We start from the raw sequence: 19,559 nt of genomic DNA, 5'->3' as shown, positions 1-19,559 counted from the left end.
TCAAGCTTAATCTTAAAGCCAGAGAGGTCCTTCGCCCCCACTGTTTCCCTCGGTAGGCTGTTCCAGAATTTCACTCCCCTGATGGTTAGAAACCTTCGTCTAATTTCAAGCCTAAACTTCCCGACTGCCAATTTATATCCATTTGTTCTCGTGTCCACATTAGTACTGAGCTGAAATAATTCCTCTCCCTCCCTGGTATTTATCCCTCTGATATATTTAAAGAGTGCAATCATATCTCCTCTTATCCTTCTTTTGGTTAAGGAAAACAAACCGAGCTCCTCAAGTCTCTTTTCATATGACAGGCTTTCCATTCCTCGGATCATTCTAGTGGCCCTTCTTTGTACCCGTTCCAGTTTGAATTCATCCTTCTTAAACATGGTCGTGTGCCATTGCCCATCCCCCACCAGCACCAGTGGGGGTCCCGGGCCACCCCTGCCCAGCACCCGAGGCCCCTGGCCCAAGTTTTATTTAGGGGTATATAGTAAAAGTCATGGACAGGTCACGGGGTATGACTTTTTGTTTACTGCCCGTGACCTGTCCATGATTTGTACTAAAAATACCCATGACTAAAATGCAGCCTTAACGCCAATATGTAATACATCAAGGGGCTAAATGTCTGGGAGGGGGAAGATCTATGAAACTGAAGGAGAACATCGGCACAAGAACCATTGTGGGGGCTGTGATCCAGGAATTTCTTGATTCCAGCTGGTGGTGGTGGTGGGGGGGGGGGGGAGGAGGGGCTAGAGTTTCACAGTCAGAGGTATGCACATACCAAAAGGCGGCATGTGAGGTCTCTACCAAGACCCCCAAAACCACTGGTCATCTTAGTTGTTGCGAAACGTACGTATGGATCATGTTTAAGGAATAACGTATCTGTGCTGAAAATGATGTTCTGAAAGCCTGTGAAATACGGCAGGGCCCCATGTTATGAAAGAATTGGACTTGACATAATTCGGTTGTGTATTGAGCCACCATTACCTGGAATTGAGAACACCATGGAGTCAGGAATAATTTGGCCTTTGTCTAAGTAGAGCAGACAAAACAGCTGCACAGATTCAGTGTTGCTACCAAGGATAGATAAAGTAACAGATTCACAGGAAAGGAAGGGAATGTGGATTGCTAACCCTGAATCTGGGTGTCTCTGACTATGAGTCAGGGGCGGCTCTAGTAATTTCGCCGCCCCAAGCATGGTGGCACGCCGCGGGGGGCGCTCTGGCGGTCGCCGGTCCCGCGGCTCCAGTGGACCTCCTGCAGATGTGCCTGCGGGACGTCCACCGGAGCCGCGGGACCAGCGGACCCTCCGCAGGCACGCCTGCGGGAGGTCCACCGGAGCTGCCTGCCGCCCTCCCGGCGACAGGCAGAGAGCCCCTTGCGGCATGCCGTCCCAAGCGAGCGCTTGGCGCGCTGGGGTCTGGAGCCGGCCCTGCTATGAGTGCTTTTGTTTGGGAGTTGCTTTACTGATAAGTAGAATTATTAGTTACTTTTGGTGTTGCTAGGGAAATTGTAAACCTATTAGGGGTTATTATAAGTTATGTGCTTGGCTTTGAACAACTGATACAAAGATTAGAGTGTGTACTTGGGAGAAGTTTGGAGAGAGATTTCAACAAGCTAGGAGACTGGCTTCCAACTCCGCAGCGGCTAGGAGGAAGGCTGGCCACTGGAAACTTGCTGCTTTAGACCCAATAAAAACAAGGATTTGGGAGTGAAAGCACTCTTGTGTGTACCAATCATTTATCAGATGGAGGAGCTGTGTCCCCAGGGATTTATGTCCTGAAACTGCCTGGGAAACAAAGATTACCATAGTTTTGGGTTCAGAAAACCCTGGGTAACACCAAGAGGGCGATAAACATGCTTCTGTCAGGTAGGAGGGAGAGATGCTTCTTTCTCTCCAGCTGGCCATTATTGTATCGGGGCTTGTCCGCTTGTCACAGACCCAGCTGAGTGCTAATCAAAAGATTGTGGAATCAACAGGAAAGAGGCACACAGGAAAGTCATGAGTAAAGACAATGGTTTTGGGGGCTATGACCCTGATACACTCTGGATCTTTTCCACTGGAGAGGCAAGCTGACAGCATGTCCTGTCTTGGGAATGGAAAATCACAGCCAAGTGTGTCTTTAAGATGCTGGCAGGATTTTGGGTAAGCTTTGCCCTTTGAGACACAACAGTAACTAATTCATAGCTTCATAGATTCCAAGGCCAGATGGGACAATTGAGACCATCTAGTCTGAACTCCTGTGTCACACACACCAGAGAGTTACCCCCAAATAATACCTAGAGTAGATCTGTTAGAAAAACATCCAATCTTGAGTTAAAAATTGTCACCGATGGAGAATCTGCCATGCCCCTTGGTAAGCTGTTCCCATGGTTAATTATTCTCACTGTTAAGAATTTACCCTTATTTCCAGTCTGAATCTGTTTAGCTTCAGCTTCTAGCCGCTGGATCGTGTCAGACCTTTCTCTGCTAGATTGAAGAGCCCATTATTAAATATTTGTTTCCCATGTAGGTATTTATAGATGGCAATCAGATCACCCCTTAACCTTCTCTGTGTTAAGTGAAATGGATTGAGCTCTTTGAGTCTATCACTATAATGCATGTTTACTAATCCTTTAATCATTCTTGTGGCTCTTCTCTGAACCCTCTCCAGTTTATCAACCTCCTTCTTGCAAAGTGGGCTCCAGGACTGGACACAGGATTCCAGCATCGATCACACTACAGCCAAATACAGAAGTACAATAACCTCTCTGCCCCTACTCAGGATTCCCCCACTTATGCATCCCAGGATCGCATTAGCACTTTTGGCCACAGCATCGCACTGGGAGCCAGGGTTTAGCTGATTATCCTCCAGGATAAGTAAGTCTAGTTACGCAAGTCTGAAATGTGTGTTAGGTTTTTATTTTATATGTAACCATCTGTTTCCAATATTTCTACTTGCTGTCATTTGAATTTCAGTGCTTTGTTAAATAAATTTGTTTCCACTATAAACATATCTATGTGCCGTTTGCAGCGTTGGTCCCAGGATATGAAAGAGAGAAGCTGGATGAAGCACTATCTTTGATTGCACCAACTTCTGGTGGGGGAAAATACAAGATTTTGAGCTTCCCAGAGCAGAAGATGAACTCTGTGAAACTCAAGAGTGTCTCGTCCACCAACAGAAGTTGGTCCCGTGAAAGGTACTACATTACCCACCATGCCTCATAGACTTTAAGGTCAGAAGGGACCATCATGATCATCTAATCTGACCTCCTGCACGCTGCAGCTGACAGAACCTCACCCACCCACTCCTGTAACTGACCCCTAACTTCTGGCTGAGTTACTGATGTCCTCAAATCATGTTTAAAGACTTCAAGTGATAGAGAATCCACCATTTACTCTAGTTCAAACCAGCAAGTGACCCATGCCTCATGCTGCAGAGGAAGGCGAAAACCCCTCAGAGTCTCTGCCAATGTGACCTGGGGGAAAATTCCTTCCTGACCCCAAGTCTGGTGATCAGTTAGACCCTGATCATGTGGGTGAGACCCACCAGCCAGACACCTGGGAAATAATTCTCTGTTGTAACTCAGAGCCCTCCCCATCTAGTGTCCCATCACTGGCTGTTGGAGATTTTGCTGCTAGCAGTCACCAATGGGCTCCATGCCATTGTGAGCAGTCTCATCACACCATCTCCTCCATAAACGTATCAAGCTCACTCAGGCTTGAAGCCAATTACGTTTTTTGCCCCCACTGCTCCCCTTGGGAGGCTGCTCCAGAACTTCACTTCAAACCTTTGCCTAATTTCAAGCCTAAACTTTCTGATGGCCAGTTGATATCCCTTTGCTCTGTGTCTGTTTCACATGTAAGTGCTGTGTGTTCCGTGGGGCAGTGATGGGTAAACTGGGGTGTGCTGGGGAGCACCTGGGGGAGCAGGGGGACGCTCAGCAGACTTGGGGGTTGGTGTGTCCTATTGCTGATTGAAGAGAGGCAGTGGGGCCGGCGTAGGCTGAGAAGAGGGTTCTTGCGTTGCCCACAGCTGGGGGAGTCGGGGAGCTGGCCTATGGCCAGAGACGATGTGTAACTCTTGATGGTGGTGGGGCACAATTCTGGGGTGGCACATAACCACCCCACATGTTGCCTCTGGGCTGAGGAGCAGCAGCAGAGCCAGGAGCGCCAGGACAGTGGTGAGCGATCACCTTGGGAGCATCTCATGCAGACGGGCTCCATGGGCAGGGGCCAGCTCCAAGGGTCCGGCATGGGGCTCCTTCGGGGGAGAGGCAAGAGCTGTGCTGCTCGCCCTGTCTGAGAAGCGCACGGCCATGCAGAGGCGGCCTGGCCCAGGGAGCAGGGCAGGGAGGGCTGCCGGGCAGCCAGTCAGCATCCCATTTCCTACAATGCAGAGGCCAGGGGCCTGAGTAGGCTGGGTGGCTCCCACCAGCTTCTGATCTGCCAGCTCCTGGCAGGAGGTGACGGTTTTGGGGCAGACCCCTCAGTTTGAAAACTACTGTGCTAAATGGAAGGCAGAAATCTGTGGGGGAGGCATGTGACCTGGTGTGCCCCCCTCCCCCACACATTTCCTCTGCCTAGGGCAGGCATCATTTAATTCGTTTCGGAGAGATATTGACAAATTTATGAGTGGGACTGCACGATGGGGCTTCTTGTCATGGTGGAGGGCAGGGTTTGGCAGCATTGGGGGTCCCTTCTGGTTTATGTCTGATGTTCCTAGACTTTCATGCTTCAGGGCTTCAGACAGTCACCTGCAGGGGTCAGGAAGGGATCCACCCCCATCTCTACTCTGGGTTATGATTTTTCTCCTGCCTCTGAAGCACTGGGGGCAGCCACGAGGGGACACCGGGCCATGTGGGCCAGGGCTCTGCAGCGGCACCCAGCTTTCTGTCCTTGGGTGCTTGGCTGGCTGGTTCTCACCCACATGCTCAGGGTCTGGCTGATCACCATAGGTGGGCTCAAGAAGGCATTCCCCTCCCCCTCCCAGCTCAGATTGGCAGGGATCTTGGGGGATTTTTTACCTTCCTCTGCAGCGTGGGCGGGTGGGTCACTTGCCAGGTTATCTGCATATTTCTCACTTAATCATTGCCCTGCTATTACAGGGGCCTCGGGCACCAGTGGACCTTGGTTCCTCCTATTCTCTGCCTGTGGCACATCGTAGTCCCGTCTCCTGTGAGGTGTAACTTTTTGGTCTCATTTTGGTGATTGGGTTGAGCATGGGGGTGCTGGGGGATGTTGGGGGATTGTGATATACAGGTGGTGAGGTACCCCCCTATGGTTCCAGGATTCTCTATATCAGTGGCTCTCAACCTCTCCAGTCTACTGTACCCCTTTCAGGAGTCTCATTTGTCTTCCAAGTTTCACCTCACTTAAAAACTACTTGCAGACATAAAAATACGAAACGGTCACAGACACACTAGTACTGAAAAATTGCTTTCTTTCTCATTTTTACCATATCATTATAAATAGGGCTGTCGATTAATCACAGTTAACTCAGGTGATTAACTCACAACAATTAATCATGATTCATTGCAGTTTTTATTGCACTGCTAAACAACAGAATACCAAGTGAAAGTATTCAATATTTTTGGATGTTCTTCTACATTTTCAAATACAGCAAAAGCATTGTTATTCGGCATGTTGGAGGAATGGGGGGTGCCGGTAAGTCAATAATTCCGGTTAACTAAGAGGGATGGAGTTTGGGTGTGGGAGGGGGCTGGGGTGCAGGAGGGGGTGCGGGGCATGGGCTCTAGGAAGGAGTTTGGGTGCGGGAGGGGGCTCAGGGTACGAGGTTGGGGTGTGGGAGGGGTTCCAGGGAGCCAGATCCAGGAGGCGCTCACCTCGGGCGGCTCCCCGCAAGCGGCGACATGTCCCTGCTGCTGCTCCTAGGTGACGTGGCTTCCTGGCCAATGGGAGCTGCGGAGACAGCGCTCGGGGAGGGGGCAGTGCATGGAGCACCCGTGGCCATTCCTCCGCCCAGGAGCAGCATGGACATGTCACCACTTCTGGGGAGCCACGCAGAGCAGGTAGGGAGCCCCGCGCCAACTGGACTTTTAATGGATATCAGAAATGCTGATTTCTAGAGCTTTCCAGTTGGTAAAGTGCCAGATAGCACAGCTTTTACTGTATATTGATTTCAGTTACAACACAGAATGTAAGTGTACGCTGCTTACTTTATATTATTTGTGATTCCAAATATTTGCACTGTAAAAGTGATAAATAAAAGAAATAGTATTTTTCAATTCACCTCATACACCTCTACCTCGATATAATGCTGTCCTCGGGAGCCAAAAAATCTTACTGCATTATAGGTGAAACCGTGTTATATCAAACTTGCTTTGATCCACCGGAGTGCGCAGCCCTGCCCCCCCGGAGCATTGCTTTACCACATTATATCTGAATTTGTGTTATATCGGTCGCGTTATATCGGGGTAGAGGTATACAAGTACTGTAGTGCGATCTCTTTATCGTGAAAGTGCAACTTACAAATGTAGATTTTTTGTTACATAACTGCCCTCAAAACCAAAACAGTGTAAAACCTATAAATCCACTCAGTCCTTCTTCTTGTTCAGCCAGTCGGTAAGACAAACACGTTTGTTTACATTTATGGGAGTGTAGTGGGGTGGTCACCCGCTCCGGCCTCAAAGGGCTTAAAACAGCCCAGGAGAGGGCTGTGGCTGGGAGCAAGCAATTCCCAGGCTGATTGGGGAAGCAGGCTCAGCTGTGGCCACACCCCAATCAGGGCTCAGCAGGCCTTTATAAGAGGGCAGTGGGCCAGGAGCAGAGTCAGTCTCTCTCTGTCTCTAGAGGGAGAAGGGCCTGGATGTTGGGAAGCTGAACAGGGTACCTGAGAGGGGCAGGGCTGGGGAATAGGGCAAGGGACCTGGGGTGCTCCCGCCCAGAAAAGCCCCAGGCTGCGCCTTGTCAAAGGCCAGAAAGGTACTAGCGTGCAGACAGGGTAGGCAGAGGCAGTTGGTCCAAACCCCCCTTGCCTGTGATGAGTGGCTTGTACACTGCAGTCTGCCCCAGTGAGCGGGGGCTAAATGGTGACTGGCAGTAGCCCAAGACTGAGGCGAGGTGGGGATAGTGGGTGGGGGTTCCCCTGGGTGGGGAGACCCAGAGAGCGGGTGTACTGCCAGGGGGCAGCGCCCAAGGACAAGGGGCACCGGGTCCGGGAGGGACACGGGGGCCAGTGGCAGTGAGGCACTAGCCTGCAGAGGGCGCTCTGGGTCAAAAGAACTAAGTCCCAGGATGACCGACAGGAGGTGCTGCAGGGGGGAGTCTCGCCCCTGTTACACGATGGTGGAGAATGTGGGCATAGGCGGTTCGCCCCGATACAAGGGGCATGGGAAGGATGGTGGGACTATTGAACTAAAAGGAACAGGGGATGATAGATCCTGGATACACTGGGGTTTTCTATGGGGAGACCCCGGGTGTTGTCCCTGGGTGGGCCCCGAGGTCAGCGCCCTGGTGGAAGGGGGCTAATGACCTGCAGGGGGGCCGGAGACCCAGAATGGACTGTGGGAGATGCAATGGGCCCTCCATAGACAGATGGCCCAGCTGGTGGAGGAACAGTGGGCCCTGACAAAGCTCCTCCGGAGGGAGTTCAGGAGGAACTACCGAGGGCCGGGGAGAATGTAAGTGTACGCTGCTTACTTTATATTATTTGTGATTCCAAATATTTGCACTGTAAAAGTGATAAATAAAAGAAATAGTATTTTTCAATTCACCTCATACACCTCTACCTCGATATAATGCTGTCCTCGGGAGCCAAAAAATCTTACTGCATTATAGGTGAAACCGTGTTATATCAAACTTGCTTTGATCCACCGGAGTGCGCAGCCCTGCCCCCCCGGAGCATTGCTTTACCACATTATATCTGAATTTGTGTTATATCGGTCGCGTTATATCGGGGTAGAGGTATACAAGTACTGTAGTGCGATCTCTTTATCGTGAAAGTGCAACTTACAAATGTAGATTTTTTGTTACATAACTGCCCTCAAAACCAAAACAGTGTAAAACCTATAAATCCACTCAGTCCTTCTTCTTGTTCAGCCAGTCGGTAAGACAAACACGTTTGTTTACATTTATGGGAGTGTAGTGGGGTGGTCACCCGCTCCGGCCTCAAAGGGCTTAAAACAGCCCAGGAGAGGGCTGTGGCTGGGAGCAAGCAATTCCCAGGCTGATTGGGGAAGCAGGCTCAGCTGTGGCCACACCCCAATCAGGGCTCAGCAGGCCTTTATAAGAGGGCAGTGGGCCAGGAGCAGAGTCAGTCTCTCTCTGTCTCTAGAGGGAGAAGGGCCTGGATGTTGGGAAGCTGAACAGGGTACCTGAGAGGGGCAGGGCTGGGGAATAGGGCAAGGGACCTGGGGTGCTCCCGCCCAGAAAAGCCCCAGGCTGCGCCTTGTCAAAGGCCAGAAAGGTACTAGCGTGCAGACAGGGTAGGCAGAGGCAGTTGGTCCAAACCCCCCTTGCCTGTGATGAGTGGCTTGTACACTGCAGTCTGCCCCAGTGAGCGGGGGCTAAATGGTGACTGGCAGTAGCCCAAGACTGAGGCGAGGTGGGGATAGTGGGTGGGGGTTCCCCTGGGTGGGGAGACCCAGAGAGCGGGTGTACTGCCAGGGGGCAGCGCCCAAGGACAAGGGGCACCGGGTCCGGGAGGGACACGGGGGCCAGTGGCAGTGAGGCACTAGCCTGCAGAGGGCGCTCTGGGTCAAAAGAACTAAGTCCCAGGATGACCGACAGGAGGTGCTGCAGGGGGGAGTCTCGCCCCTGTTACACGATGGTGGAGAATGTGGGCATAGGCGGTTCGCCCCGATACAAGGGGCATGGGAAGGATGGTGGGACTATTGAACTAAAAGGAACAGGGGATGATAGATCCTGGATACACTGGGGTTTTCTATGGGGAGACCCCGGGTGTTGTCCCTGGGTGGGCCCCGAGGTCAGCGCCCTGGTGGAAGGGGGCTAATGACCTGCAGGGGGGCCGGAGACCCAGAATGGACTGTGGGAGATGCAATGGGCCCTCCATAGACAGATGGCCCAGCTGGTGGAGGAACAGTGGGCCCTGACAAAGCTCCTCCGGAGGGAGTTCAGGAGGAACTACCGAGGGCCGGGGAGGAGCCCAGTGCCAGGGCTAGGAGGCCTGGTGCGGAACGGAAGACGTGTTACACCTGTGCCAGGCATAGGCATTTAAGATGGGACTGTCCCTATTGGGGTGGAGGCAGGGCGCTGCGGCCGAAGCAGGGACAAGGACAGGTCCTTAGGACAGTCTGCTGGGTGAGGGAACCCAGGCGGCTGCCGACCTGTTGGGCCTGTGGGCGACAGGGCCGCATGCAGTGGACATGCCCAGGCTTGATGCGAAAGGTCCACGTCAGTCCTGGCAAAAGGACGGAACTCCAAATGGACCAGGAGAAGCCCCGGGCAGCACGGGGGAACTGAGAGGCGGCCAGAGGAGGTGCCAGTGGGCCCAGAAGGGCCAAAGCTGGAGAAGACAGTAACCAGGATGGAGGGGACCCCGAAGGAGGTCGGGACCCAGACCATTGCTGGGCAGGTCGCCAGTACAGAAACCCAGACTGAGTGGGCACAGCATGAGGCTGCGGCCCAAGTGGCCCAGGAACAAGAGACGAAATGGACCCAGACCCTGAAGGAAGAGGGCCTGGGGGACCCTGGCCTGAGGGCACAGCTCGAAGCGGCGGAGCTGCCCCGTTGGAAGGCCGAGGCGCAGGCCCGGGAGATAGCCTGAGGCTGGAGGCCTCGGAGAGGAAGCGTGCGGGACTGGAGGGGTGGCTCTGGAGGGCTAATTTCAGGAAGCCCAGACCAAGAGGCCCCCCTTCCCCCATGGGTGGGGTTTTGAGGGGTGTGTGTGTGGGTGTGGCAGGGTGGTCACCCGCTCCGGCCTCAAAGGGCTTAAAACAGCCCAGGAGAGGGCTGTGGCTGGGAGCAAGCAGTTCCCAGGCTGATTGGGGAAGCAGGCTCAGCTGTGGCCACGCCCAATCAGGCCTCAGCAGGCCCTTATAAGAGGGCAGTGGGCCAGGAGCAGAGTCAGTCTCTCTCCGTCTCTAGCGCAGGGGTCGGCAACCTTTCCAAAGCGGTGTGCCGAGTCTTCATTGATTCACTCTAATATAAGGTTTTGCGTGCCAGTCATACATTTCAACGCTTTTAGAAGGTCTCTTTCTATAAGTCTATAATATAGAACTAAACTATTGTGGTATGTAAAGTAAATAAGGTTTTTAAAATATTTAAGAAGCTTCATTTAAAATTAAATTAAAATGCAGAGCCCCCTGGGCCAGTGGCCAGGACCCGGGCAGTGTGAGTGCCACTGAAAATCAGCTCGTGTGCCGCCTTCGGCACATGTGCCATAAGTTGCCTACCCCTGCTCTAGAGGGAGAAGGGCCTGGATGTTGGGAAGACGAACAGGGTACCTGAGAGGGGCAGGGCTGGGGAATAGGGCAAGGGACCTGGGGAGCTCCTGCCCGGAAAAGCCCCAGGCTGCGGCCTTGTCAAAGGCCAGAAAGGTACTAGAGTGCAGACAGGGTAGGCAGAGGCAGTTGGTCCAAACCCCCCTTGCCTGTGATGAGTGGCTTGTACACTGCAGTCTGCCCCAGTGAGTGGGGGCTAGGTGGTGACTGGCAGTAGCCGAAGACTGAGGCAAGGTGGGGATAGTAGGTGAGGGTTCCCCTGGGTGGGGAGACCCAGAGAGCGGGTGTACTGCCAGGGGGCAGCGCCCAAGGACAAGGGGCACCGGGTCCGGGAGGGACACGGGGGCCAGCGGCAGCGAGGCAGCAGCCTGCAGAGGGCGCTCTGGGTCAAAAGAGCTAATTCCCAGAACGACCGACAGGAGGCGCCGCAGGGGTGAGTCTCGCCCCCGTTACAGGGAGATAATGTTGCTCACTTCTTATTTACAATGTCACTTGAAAGTGAGAACAGGCATTCACATGGCACTTTTGTAACTGGTGTTGCAAGGTATTTATGTGCCAGATATGCTAAACATTTGCATGACCCTTCATGCTTCTACCACCATTCCACAGGACACGCTTCCAGGGGTGGCAGGTTTGTATAATTTTTGGTGGTGCCCAGAATGGGTTCAAGTCCCACGTGCGTGCCACCCCTCCCCCCCGTAAGCCGATATCTATCTATCTATCTATCTATCTCATATTTTAATGGACTGGAAACAGTAAACATGTAACACTTTCCCTATATTGAACAATGTGGGGTGGGGGGTGAGGGCTAAGGTAGAGGGGTTGGGGTGTGGGGGCTCTGGCTGCCGGTGAGGGGTTTGGGGTGTGAGGGGGCTCAGGGCTAGGGAAGAGGGTTGGGGTGAGGGCTGCAGGGTGGGCAAGGGATGAGGGGTTCACGGTGCAGGAGGGGGCTCAGGGCTAGGGCAGAGAGTTCGGGTGTGGGGTGTGTGTGGGCTCTGGGTGGGGCAGGGCTGGGGATGAGGAGTTTGGGGTGCAGGCAGGCTGTCCCAGGGCTGGGGCCAGAGAGGACTCCACAGTCCCCTCAGCCCTCTCCCCCGCAGCAGCTCACTCACCCAGCACCGGCACTGCACATGCTACTAGAGGCTGGGCCCCTCTCAGGTCCAGGAAGCCCCTCGCCCAGGGCCGGCTTTAGGAAGTGCAGGGCCCGATTTGAATAGTTTTGACGGGGCCCTAGCAAGGATGACTCACCCGGTGCCACTCCGGGTCTTCGCTCCGGGTCTTAAGCCGGCGAAGTGAAGGACCCGCTGCCGAAGACCCGGAGTGCTGCCAGGTGAGTAAAAATTAAAAAGGCGCTCTTCTTTAGGGCGCAGGGCCCTCTTAGGCACCGGCCCTGCCCTCGCCTCCCCTGTGGTGGATGCCAGGGAAGGGGTGGGAGGGCTACCATCATGTGCGTGCCTCTTCCCCTCCTCCCTCCGCAGGCGGCGGCGGTGCCACCACCTCAGCCTGCCACCAGCACTGGTCCCTTTTGTAGCCAGCAGCAGCTGGTGAGGGAACGCAGCGCGGAGCAGCAGGGCAGCCGCCCAGTGCCCCGGGATGCTCCAGGGGAGGTGCGCAGGGGTGGCAGGTGGGGCCGGGGGACACTCCAGGGGAGGCACACGGGGCAGCAGGCAGGGCCAAGGGAGAGACCTGGCCCCAAACACTGGTGGAGCCAGGCTCCTGTGACCTGAATTTGTTGGACCACGGGCACCACGGGCCCATATAACTCGCTGCAGATGCTTCCATGCTGATGACGCTCATTAAAAAAATCATGCGTTAATGAAATTTGTGACTGAACTCCTTGGTGGAGAATTAGATGTCCCCTGCTCTGTTTTACCCACATTCTGCCATATATTTCATGTTAAAGCAGTCTTAGATGATGACTCAGCACATGTTTGTTTCAAGAACACTTTAACTGCAGATTTGACAAAACGCAGAAGGTACTAATATGAGCTTTCTAAAGATAGCTACAGCACTCGACCCAAGGTTTAAGAATCTGAAGTGCTTTCCAAAATCTGAGAGGGAGGAGGGGTGGAGCATGCTTTCAGAAGTCTTAAAAGAGCAACACTCTGATGCAGAAAACTACAGAACCTGAACCACCAAAAATATATATATATATAATCAACCTTCTGCTGGTGGCATCTGACTCAGATGATGAAAATGAACATGCCTTGGTCCACACTGCTTTGGATCGTTGTCAAGCAGAACCCAGCAGCAGCATGGACGCATGTCCCCTGGAGTGGTGGTTGAAGCATGAAGGGACATATGTATCTTTACATATCTGGCACATAAATACCTTGCAATGCTGGCTACAACAGTGCCATGTGAAGGGCCTGGTCTCACTTTCAGGTGACACTGAAACAAGAAGCAGGCAGCACTGTCTCCTGGAAATGTAAACAAGCTTGTTTGTCTGAGCGATTGGCTGAAGTAGGACTGAGCAGACCTGTAGGCGCTAAAGTTTTACATTGTTTTATTTTTGAGTGCAGTCATTTTTTATCCATAATTCTACATTTGTAAGGTCAACTTTCATGACAAAGATTGCACTACACTACTTGTATTAGATGAATTGAAAAATACGATTTCTTTTGTTTTTTACAGTGCAAATATTTGTAATAAAAATAAATATAAAATGAGCATGGTACACTTTGTATTCTGTGTTGTAAATGAAATCAGTATATTTGAAAATGTAGAAAACATCCAAAAATATTTAAATGGTATTCTATTATTAACAGGGTGATTAATCATGATTAATTTTTTTAACCGCTTGACAGCCCTAATTATAAAATAAACCAATTGGAATATAAATACTGTACTTCCATTTCAGTGTATAGCATATAGAGCAGCGTAAACAAGTCATTGTCTGTATGACATTTTAGTTTGTACCGACTTCACTAATGCTTTTTATGTAGCCTGTTGTAAAATTAGGTAAATATCTAGATGAGTTGATGTGTCCCCTGGGAGACCTCTGCGTACCCCCAGGGGTACATGTACCCCTGGTTGAGAACCACTGCTCCATATGATCCTAAACTGGAGTCACTCTCTTTGACAGCAGATGGGTTATGTCTTTACTGGTGTGGTACCCCACTGAGATCCAGAGGCAATGGAGGGCAAAAAGGGGGGCTGAGGGAAGGCAGCAGGATGTGTGGGGGGGAGGACATAAGGACGGCTATATTGGGTCAGACCCATGGCCCATCTAGCTCAGCATCCTGACAATGGCCAGTGCCAGATGCTTCAGAGGGAATGAACAGACCAGGCAATCATGGAGTGATCCATCCTGTCCTCCACACCTGGCTTCTGGCAAGTGACAGCTGAAGCATGGTGTTGCATCCCTGACTCTCTTGGCTAATAGCCATTGACGGACCGTAGCACATTCCTTTTTGAACCCAGTTATACTTTTGGCCTCCACAACATCCCCTGGCAATGAATTCCACCTGCTGTCCCCTCAGCTTCCCTCCTGCCCCACAACCCCCTGCTCCCCCCTCAACCAATTGTGCATTGTGTGAAAAAATATTTCCTGTTGTTTGTTTTAAACCTGCTGCTTAGTAATTTAATCAGGTGACCCAGGCTCTTGTGTTACATGAAGAGATAAATAAATGACACTTCCTGATTTACTTTCTCTGCACCATTTGTGATTTTATAGACCTCAATCATATTCCACCCCCGCCCCCAGTCGTCTCTTTTCCAAGCTGAAAAGTCCCAGTCTTATTAATCTCTCTTCATATGGAAGCTGTTCCACACCCCTCATAATTTCTGCTGCCCAGCTCTGTACTTTTTCCAATTCTATTTCTAATATGTCTTTTCAGAGATGGGGTGACCAGAACTGCACAGAGAATTCCAGGTGTGGGTGGACCATGGACTTATATAGTGGCATTATATTTACTGTCCCTTTTTTCCTAACATGCTGTTAATTCTTTTGACTGCTGCTCCACACTGAGTGGACGTTTCCAGAGAACTATCCACAGTGACTCCAAGATCTTTCTTGAGCGGTAACAGCTAATTTAGACCCCATCATTTTATATGTATAATTGGGAGTATGTTTTCCAATGTGCATTATTTTGCATTTATCAAAATTGAATTTCATCTGTCATTTTGTTGCCCAGTCACCCAGTTTTGTGAGATCCCTTTGTAACTCTTCACAGTCTGCTTTGGACTCAACTATCTTGAGTAATTTTGTATCGTCTTCAAACTTGACCACCTCAGTGTTTACTCCTTTTCCCAGATCATTTATGAGTATGAGTTCTTAGATTTTATGAGTTCATAGATTCTAGTACTGGAAGGGACCTTGAGAGGTCATCGAGTCCAGTCCCCTGCCCTCATGGCAGGACCAAATACTGTCTAGACCATCCCTGATAGACATTTCTCTAACCTACTCTTAAATATCTCCAGAGATGGAGATTCCACAACCTCCCTAGGCAGTTTATTCCAGTGTTTAACCACCCTGACAGTTAGGAACTTTTTCCTAATGTCCAGCCTAAACCTCCCTTGCTGCAGTTTAAGCCCATTGCTTCTTGTTCGATCCTTAGAGGCTAAGGTGAACAAGTTTTCTCCCTCCTCCTTATGACACCCTTTTAGATACCTGAAAACTGCTATCATGTCCCCTCTCAGTCTTCTTTCCAAACTAAACAAACCCAATTCTTTCAGCCTTCCTTCATAGGTCATGTTCTCAAGACCTTTAATCATTCTTGTTGCTCTTCTCTGGACCCTCTCCAATTTCTCCATATCTTTCTTGAAATGCGGTGCCCAGAACTGGACACAATACTCCAGTTAAGGCCTAACCAGTGCAGAGTAGAGCGGAAGAATGACTTCTCGTGTCTTGCTCACAACACACCTGTTAATGCATCCCAGAATCACGTTTGCCTTTTTTGCAACAGCATCACACTGTTGACTCATATTTAGCTTGTGGTCCACTATAACCCCTAGATCCCTTTCTGCCGTACTCCTTCCTAGACAGTCTCTTCCCATTCTGTATGTGTGAAACTGATTTTTCCTTCCTAAGTGGAGCACTTTGCATTTGTCTTTGTTAAACTTCATCCTGTTTACCTCAGATCATTTCTCTAATTTGTCCAGATCATTTTGAATTATGACCCTGTCCTCCAAAGCAGTTGCAATCCCTCCCAGTTTTGTATCATCTGCAAACTTAATAAGTGTACTTTCTATGCCAATATCTAAGTCGTTGATGAAGATATTGAACAGAGCCGGTCCCAAAACAGACCCCTGCGGAGCCCCACTCGTTATACCTTTCCAGCAGGATTGGGAACCATTAATAACTACTCTCTGAGTACGGTTATCCAGCCAGTTATGCACCCACCTTATAGTAGCCCCATCTAAATTGTATTTGCCTAGTTTATCGATAAGAATATCATGCGAGACCGTATCAAATGCCTTACTAAAGTCTAGGTATACCACATCCACCACGTCTCCCTTATCCACAAGACTCATTATCCTATCAAAGAAAGCTATCAGATTGGTTTGACACAATTTGTTCTTTACAAATCCATGCTGGCTAGTCCCCATCTTCCAAGTGTTTGCAGATGATTTCTTTAATTACTTGCTCCATTATCTTCCCTGGCACAGAAGTTAAACTAACTGGTCTGTAGTTTCCTGGGTTGTTTTTATTTCCCCTTATAGATGGGCACTATATTTGCCCTTTTCCAGTCTTCTGAATCTCTCCTGTCTCCCATGATTTTCCAAAGATAATAGCTAGAGGCTCAGATACCTCCTCTATTAGCTCCTTGAGTATTCTAGGATGCATTTCATCAGGCCCTGGTGACTTGCAGGCATCTAACTTTTCTAAGTGATTTTTAACTTGTTCTTTTTTTATTTTCTCTTCTAAACCTACCCCTTTCTCATTAGCATTCACTCTGTTAGGCATTCCTTCAGACTTCTCGGTGAAGACTGAAAAAAAGAAGTCATTAAGCATCTCTGCCATTTCCAAGTTTCTTGTTACTGTTTCTCCCTCTTCACTGACCAATGGGCCTACCTGTCCTTGGTCTTCCTCTTGCTTCTAATGTATTGATAAAAAGTCTTCTTGTTTCCCTTTATTCCCGTAGTTAGTTTGAGCTCATTTTGTGCCTTTGCCTTTCTAATCTTGCCCCTGCATTCCTGTGCTGTTTGCCTATATTCATCCTTTGTAATCTGTCCTAGTTTCCATTTTTTATATGACTCCATTTTATTTTTAGATCATGCAAGATCTCATGGTTAAGCCAAGGGGGTCTTTTGCCACATTTTCTATCTTTCCCAGCGGAATAGCTTGCTTTTGGGCCCTTAATAGTGTCCCTTTGAAAAACTGCCAACTCTCCTCAGTTGTTTTTCCCCTCAGTCTTGATTCCCATGGGACCTTACCTATCAGCTCTCTGAGTTCCCCAAAATCCACCTTCCTGAAATCCATTGTCTCTATTTTGCTGTACTCCCTTCTACCCTTCCTTAGAATTGCAAACTCTATGATTTCATGATCACTTTCACCCAGTAATCATGATCACTCCCTTCAGGGGTCACTCCCTCCATGATCACTTCCTCCAGGGGTCCCAGTACAGACCCCTGGAGGGAGACACCATTATTTACCTCTCTCCATACTGAAAACTTCCTACCCTTTGTTTCCTTCTTTTAACCCGTTCCTGATCCATGAGAGGACCTCTTATCCCATGACTCCTTATTTTGCTTAAGAGCCTTTAGTGAGGCACCTTGTTAAAGGCTTTCTGAAAGTCCAAGTACACTATAGCCACTGGATCACCCTTGTCCACAAATTTGTTGGCCCCCTCGAAGAATTCTAGGAGATTGGTGAGGCATGATTTCCCTTTACAAAAGCCCTGTTGACTCTCCCCCCCAAAAATTGTGTTCATCTACGTGTCTGACAATTCTGTCCTTTACTATAGTTTCAACCAATTTGCCTGCTACTGAAGTCAGGCTTACCGACCTGTAAATGCCAGGGTTGCCTCTGAAGCCTCTTAAATAATCAGCGTTACCTTAGCTATCCGCCAGTCATCTTGTACAAAGGCTGATTTAAGCAATAGGTTACATACCACAGTTATTAGTTCTGCAATTTCATAGTTGAGTTCCTTCAAAACTCTTGGGTGAATCCTATCAGGTCCTGGTGACTTATCAATTTGTTCCAAAACCTCTTCTATTGACACTTCAATCTGGGACAGTTCCTCAAATTTGTCGCCTAAAAGAATGGCTCAGGTGTGGGAATCTCCCTCACATCCTCTGCAGTGAAGACTGATGCAAAGAATTCATTTAGCTTCGCCCCAATGGCCTTGTCTTCCTTGAGTGCTCCTTTAGCACCTCGATCACCCACTGGCCCCACTGACTGTTTGGCAGCCTCCTGCTTCTAATGTACTTAAACGATTTTTTGCTGTTAATTTTTATGTCTTTTGCTAGTTGCTCTTCAGATTTTTTTTTGGCCTGGTTAATTTTACTGCCATGCCAGTCTATGATTTGACTTCCATTTTTTAAAGGATGCCCTTTGGTCTCTAACCACCCCGTTTGCTCCCATGGTGGCATTTTTTGGTCCTCTTTCTGAAGGGGAGAGGAGGAAAGCTGGGAGATATAGGGGACAGCGGAATGTGGGGTGGGTAGGAGGGAGGCTGAGGGGGGAACAGGGTGTTGTGGGGGCCAGGAGGGAGGCTGAAGGGGGAGCAGGGGGATGTGGGGGGGGGTAGGAAGAAGACTGAAGGGGCAGGGGGATGTGGGGGCAGGAGGGAAGCTGGGGGGGTGGGAGGGAGACTGATGGGGGAGCTGAGGGATGTGGGGGGCAGGAGGGAAGCTGGGGGGAGGAGAGGGATGTGGGGGGAGGGAGACTGGGGGCAGAGGGATGTGGGGACAGCAGCAAAGCTGAGGGTGCAAGGGGATGTGGGGGACAGGAGGGAGGCTGAGGGGACAGGCAGTTGTGGAAGGCAGGAGGGAAGTTGAAGGGGGCAGGGGGTTGTGGAGGCAGGAGGGAGGCTGAGGGGGAACAGTGGCATGTGGGGGCGGGAGGGAGGCTGAGGGGGAGCAGGAGAGAGGCTGAGGGGGAAATAGCGGGTTCTGGGGGTGGGAGGGAGGCTGAGTGGGAGCAGGAGGATGTGGGGGCAGAAGGGAGGTGGAGTGGGATGGGGGAGGAGGGAGGCTTGGGGGAAGCAGATAAATCTGGGGGGCAGGAGGGAGACTGAGGGGGCAGAAGGGAGGCTGAGCGGGAAGGAAGGGTGTCTTAGTTGGGGGGCATGCTGGGGAGCGAGGTAGGGGGTAGAGGGGAGCTGTGTCATGGCAGGTGAGGGGGTCCTGTGGCTCCCCCCTTTAGCCAGTGCAGGAGGAAGGGGTGGGGGCCCCAGGTACAACGTTGCCTGGTAACTTATTCTAATGAATTGTGAGAGTGGGGAGCACCCCCCCCATATATAGCACCTTCTCCCTCTCCCGTATACAGCACATCCCTCAAGCACACGGTATGTCCCCCCATGTACGCAGAACCTCCCACCAGGTATACAACACCTGACCCCTCCTGTATTCAGCACATTCCCCCAGGCACACGACACGGCATGTCTTCCCCCGTGTACACAGATCCTCCCACCACTGCAGGTACACAGAACCTGATCCCCTCCCTCCCGTATACAACACGTCCCCCACAGCTAGGGCCCTAACAAATTCACATTCCATTTTGGTAAATTTTGTGGTCAGGATTTTAAGAATCTGTGAGAGTGGCGTGCTAGGGTATTGCCACCCTTCCTTCTGTATAGCCACCAGCAACAGCGATGGAGCTTCCTGCAGCCAGGGGAGGTTCCTGGAGGTGGGTCTGACCTGGCCCTGGAGTGGCCTGTGCAGGAGAAGAGGAAGTCCAATCCCTCCTCAGTCCAGCCGGGACTAGCAGCTCGAGCCCAGTAGGAGCCCTTGGCTGGGGTGCCCCCAGCCCTGCCCCTCCCTGGCTCTGGCCCCATCCCTCAGGGATTAAAGGAGCCTTGGGCTGGCAGTGTATGTGTGTGTGTGTGGGGGGCAGGGTGGTGGTGACCACAGTACCCCCCCTCCATGGTGCCTTGGGCGGCTGCCCGCATCACCCACCCATAAGGCCAGCCCTGACAATGCCCCCATATCATGCCACTCTCACTTCTGCGCTGCTGAAGGCAGCACAGAAGTAAGGGTGGCACTGCGACCCCCCTAAA

General features: G+C 51.0%; 1 protein-coding gene across 1 annotated transcript in view; it reads right to left on the bottom strand.

Annotated features, from left to right (window-relative positions):
- Positions 1–19,559, bottom strand: part of LOC123351484 (IgGFc-binding protein-like) — a 38,467-nt gene that overhangs the window by 18,656 nt on the left and 252 nt on the right. The gene's annotated exons all lie outside the window — the stretch shown is intronic.

Source organism: Mauremys mutica, chromosome 17 (genome assembly GCF_020497125.1).
Source record: "Mauremys mutica isolate MM-2020 ecotype Southern chromosome 17, ASM2049712v1, whole genome shotgun sequence".
Taxonomy (NCBI): domain Eukaryota; kingdom Metazoa; phylum Chordata; order Testudines; family Geoemydidae; genus Mauremys; species Mauremys mutica.
The sequence above is the reverse complement of the archived record's forward strand: the minus strand, read 5'-3'. Positions and strand labels throughout refer to the sequence as shown.